Source organism: Mytilus trossulus, chromosome 9 (genome assembly GCF_036588685.1).
Source record: "Mytilus trossulus isolate FHL-02 chromosome 9, PNRI_Mtr1.1.1.hap1, whole genome shotgun sequence".
Classification (NCBI taxonomy): Eukaryota; Metazoa; Mollusca; class Bivalvia; order Mytilida; family Mytilidae; genus Mytilus; species Mytilus trossulus.
The window spans coordinates 62,855,469-62,861,468 of NC_086381.1; positions in this window are offsets into that span (position 1 = coordinate 62,855,469).

Genomic DNA, 6,000 nt, shown 5'->3' on the forward strand with positions numbered 1-6,000 from the left:
AGCAGCATCCTGAAATTGCTTATTAACAAAGCCATCTTTTGTTCCTTTATTTTGGTTTTCTTTAATTATGTTCATACTAGTTTTGATCGAGTCAATTATTTTGGAACGATCCACTGGTTCATAATTCGTCTTTTTACTGTCTATATATAATACCTCATCGAGATCCTCTCCTAGTGCTGACATTGTAACACTCACAATATGATCAACAATTCAAGAATAGCTTAATGACAAAAACGTTTTTGTAATCTGAAAAAAAATTAATATTTATTGATGATATCATGTCAGTTCCGAAAAATAATAAACAATTGGGTGTGTTTTTGTGAAGGCTTAATGCTTCTCTTAAATGAGCTAAGATATGTAACAGCACAAGACAAGACCAAACTTTTAATATCTGTTGCAAATGGCATTACTTAATAGGTCGATTTGAACATACATAGAATAAAAAACAACTACACACAGTGTCGACTTTAAAGTTGTTACAAATACTAAAAGCATGTTCAAAATAAATAACAACTAAGCAATAAATTATTTTTCCCAAACATTATGTGAAATATTCATCTTTATACAAGAAACTAATTCAAATTCAATTTGTTTAATTTTCATTTTTTTATGTTAGGATTTTTTATGATGAGTATAAAACCAAAAAGAGGGTTAGATCTTGCTTTGAACAGTATCAATTAAATTTCTGAACTACTTTATAATTATCTTACCTGTCAAGGCAATAATACACTCAGATTATTCCTCTCAGTTAATTAAGATTGTAATGTGGATATTTGTAACGACACCTTTGTAGAAAGATCTTGCAATAGAAGTATTTGACTACGAAACCGATATTTATATACCCATTGAATGTATTTCTTTTGTTTGTCACTCCTCTGTGTTAAATTCTAAGAAAGACACGTCTCAGGGCTTTTCGTAGAAATGATTGTTGAACACTTCATGGTAATTTCTCCGATTAAAAACTAGTTACAAACTTGATTTTAAATAAGATATCTTATTTAGCGTTAATTCACAAACAACCTGTGTATGACTCCTCTTGGTGCCTTGTGTGTATCATTCTTAATTCATTTTGAAAGGACATTCTTAATTAAATTTTAAAATGGGAAAAGTGTTTGCATTTTCGAATCTTAAATTCTTTAGTCCAGCTTTTTAAATTAGTTGTCTATTACTCTATATTTTTCATAATCTGGCATATGATTATATATTTGTGGCAATAGGTGTTCGAACATTTGTACTATTTATATCGCCCATTATTTTCGAATCTGAAAACCCTATGCACACCCTCGTTTTAATTTCCAAGTATCTCCATGCTTGTTGCGTAACATGCTTACCACCTGTTTTATTATGCAAAAATAATTTAAATATGGTAGATATTTGAATTAACAAAAGAACCATTGATGGTTAACTATTTAAATTATTTGTTGTATGACTATACTTATTCGGTAAAGACTTATGAATGACTTTAACGTTATTAAATCGGTATAGAAAAAATATCAATCAATGTGTATTACTTTAGCTGTATTTGGCAAAACTTTTAGGAATTTTGGTCCTTAATGCTCTTTAACTTTATCTAGCATTTTTATTTTTTATGGATTCGAGCGTCACTGATGAGTCTTTTTTAAGACGAAACGCGCGTCTAGCGTATATACAAAATTTAATCATGGAATATATGACGAGTTAATGATACTTGAACATGAAGAAAAAAAAAGAAGATATTTCATATCCGATATAAACTTTCATGATATATTTGAAGAAAAAGTTAAGTGCTAAATATAAATAAATGAGATACTGAAGCCATTTAAAAACAACAAGAGTATACAAGTTAAAAAGAAAATAGAAGTTTCTATTGCTTTCATAAATATACTAAAATCTCAAATTGAGAAATTTAACCTTTAAGCGTTTTCAGAATCTAGTTTAAAAGTAGCACGGACGTATTCAAATTTAAAAGGTGCCAACGGGCCCGGGTATTAAAGATAAGACGTGGATTATACAATTGAGAATGGAAATGGGGAATGTGTCATAGAGACAACAACCCGACCACAGAACAGACAACAACAGAAGGACACCAACAGGTCTTCAATGCAGCTAACAACTCCCGCACCCGGAGGCGTCCTACAACTGGCCCTTTAACAAATATACATACTAGGTCAGTGATAATGAACGCCATACTATATATAGCCTAGCTAATGCTGTTATTCTTTTACAACCAATAATTCTATTTCATATATTATGTTCCACGAAGAGTACAGTGATACTAATACAATTGATAATCCTTTTGTAATAAATTTTTGATAATAATAAAAGCAGTTGTTTTTAAAATAACAACTGTGAAAGTTTTCCTCATTTTGTTTTGCACGGTGGATTGCTTGATTACCAAATCCATTGGTTTGTTTGAATGTATGTATTTCTTGAATATTCAAGGCAAAGACAGTTAATCGTGTTTTTTTTTCTCTATTGAATCTAAGACTTACATGTGAAATTATTTGCTATGAACAATTTGTCATTCGTTGAACATTCTTTTGTGGTTTCACCTATACTCACCAAATCCACGAAACTTTATATCAAAAGAATAATAATGAATCCATAGTATCGTGGATATTCTATGTTTTTACGTTTTATTATTTGTTCATTTTATGTAAAGTGTTCTCTTGGAAAAACAATTAAACTCAGGAATTTTTGGCAAAAAAAAAGTCGTACATGTATATATATATATATATATATTTTACTGCTACCACCATAATAAGAAGATATAGGTAAAACATAACATTCATGTGGTGAGTTGAATGCAGGTATCGACGTAAATGTGTACTATGTTTAACCAAATAAGGTGACAGTTTAAATGGTTTAAATGTCCTTTTCAAATGATTATTTGTGCTGAGTTTTTATTATTTTCATAAAGTGATACTTGATATATGTGTTGTATGTGATTAATTGTTTTAGGTGTTAATGAATGGCCATGCTTCTATTAATAATCTTACAAAAGTTCGAAACGTTGGACAACCATGCTGTGAGCTTGATTACAATCGTTCCAACATTTCACGATAACATTCTTTCAAACATTTCACGATAACATATACGCACAATAATTAGTGTGGCGTTTAAACTAGTTACTACGTTGTTATAATATCTGATTGACGTACCATGTACTTTAGAATAACAATTCATCACAATGTACCTAACACGCACTCGAGCTAAGTTTTGAAGATATATTAAGGATGCACTCGGATGATAATTAGGTGAAAGTCGAAAAAGCATCAGTTAAGGAAAAAAAATCAAAAATATTGATGCATATGATATATACTGGAACTACTTATTGCGATATGATTTTTAAAAAATCACGACAAAAGACTCTGACATTTACCTTCGTTTTTATTGGATCTAAAATCGAAAAACAACCAAGAATCTGCTTACATTTTGGAATTAGACCTTTTATGAGCTAATCAATATTAAAAAGAAGTTGTTATATATTTGCCAGTCAGACAACTCTCCACATGAAATCAAAAGCCACAAAAGTTAAAATATATAGATCACCGTAAACCTTCAACACTGAGAAAACCTCATACCTCATAGTCAGCTTTAACAGTCTCCGAAACGAGAAATGTATATCAATTCAAACAAGAAAAACAACGGCCTTAATTATTTACCAAAAAAAAGTGACAAAAAATAGTTATCACATGTTTATTTATGGACCTTTAAGAGTTGTTACAAAAAGGTTTTAACGTTTAGAGACCGTTAAACTCTTTACAAGGCATTGGATTTAACCCACAATTCTGGTCTGACGTGACCTCATATGCATTCACCTACGACAGGTAATCGAACATTTAATTTTGGCAAGAGTTTCACTGTCAGTCAGATAAAGACCAATGGGAACATGTCTATATACCCGACTAATAATAATTATTATGTGTACAGTTCTATCTCACAACTGATCATGATTGATTGATTGTTGGTTGTTTAACGTATAATGGCATATATTGCAAGCATGTTCTGGAAAAGATCAAATTAACGAACAAATCAACAGGTAGGTCCTGCATAGTGGCCGTCCGGGATGAATATGTAGGAAATTTGGACTGCAACGGGAAAATAAGGGTATATTGGACAGGAGCAGACATTTAGCCTTTCAACAAAGGGTTGATGCAAGGGTTCTAGATGTGTAAAAAGAGAACGGCATTCCCTCTACATAATGCATCGGATTTAATGTCAGAAAGATCATTAACACAATAATTTAGTTCTTGACATTTTTTAAGTTATTACAAGAAATTACCATTATATAAAAAACGAAATATTTCAATAATGGTTAATTATAATCTTGTTAAGTGTTTTTCTAATTTTGTTTATTATGATGCACATTTCAAATTCAAAAAATCAAAACATGTTTTTAAACAGTCAAGTCATAGAGATTATAATTTAAGTATATGAAGTTAGATATATAAATGACATAAGTGAATATATGGAACGAATACCGTTTGTTTTCTTCTTAATGCTTAAGACACATCAAACATAATATATAACATTTACTACTAATTGATTCCTCTTTTGTTGGAACTATTATGCAAAGAACAGAACCTTACTCATATGCATAAGTTATTTACCCTTTTATTATAATAGTTTAGACTCTTAAGATATATATAGCTTCAATATATATTTCAAGAATTAATTCTTTTGTAGATTTGATTCTATAAGTTCAACTTGACTCCACATGAATCGGGTTAACTGTTTAGCCAGTACTTCAGAGTGAATGATCAGGATGATAGGCGAACACGAGTTATACTTAGTAATTTATCTGAATTTCAAAAAGGGGGTCGACAGATACCAGAGGGAAAGTCACACTCATAGATAGAAAATAGATAGACAACGCCATGGTAAAAAAAAAAAAGACAAACAGACAAATAATAGTACAGAAGACACAACATAGAAAACTAATGACTAAGCAACACTAACCCCACCAAAAACTGGGGGTGATCTCAGATGCTCAAGAAGAGTAAACAGTTCCTGTTCCACATGTGGCACCCGTCGTCAGAGGGATACGTTTTAACATGCCAATCATAACACTATAAATGCTTAAGATACACATATGTTTATTAGTCTTTTTAATCATTTTGATTCTACAATGTCGCGATGGACATATTTATCTGTTTTGTAGTTAAACAGAGTTTGTTAACACTGTAATGTGACCACAAAACAATGTCTTTCCTTATGACGCATTTTCTTGCAATGTTTTTCCTTTAACCGCCTATTTTCCCTATGCTTGTAGAACTCATGGGACTCACCAAACTTACATTGTATTAGACGTTGATTCATTTACTTTGCTTCAAGTGAATACGCTCCTATGATCTATACGGTAGTCCTGAGTAAGAGTATTTCATCCATTATAGAAAAGTCAGGGTGAACCTACTACCGTTCTTTACGTTCGCTTTGATAAAACAAAACAAAAAAGACTAATAAAAAGAGTTTCCATATATATCCCAGACATCAAACAGAACAGAAGATATTGGAAAACTGAATGCCCTTTTTGAGTGCTTTTCTTTTCTTTTCTGAAATCTAAAGTTTATTGCACTATATGCTGTTATCAAAAATACCAAATCTACAGGCTTTGTCATGTTATCTATGTAATATTAGATTTGCTGAACAAACAGGGAGATTGTTCAGAAAATAATTAGTAATTTGCTAGATATGTCTAAAATAGATTACTATAGAATTTATCTCCCGGATAAAATTACATTCATTGACCGATTTAAAGTGGTAAATGTTAGTTGATCTAGTCACGATCCTGTATATGACGATCACAACATGGGGGCAAGACAAACCTATTTTATTTTGTAACTATATGTGCGTGGTTGTGAATTGATTATTTTTTTTGACATGAAAAGTAGAGTTTAAGATTTTATCATCGAACATGATAATGAAAAAGTCAACCTTCAACACGTAGTCGAAAGATTAATATAGGCGAACAAGCCATAGTAAATGAACCCACATATTTGCTCTACAAGTTTAAAATAT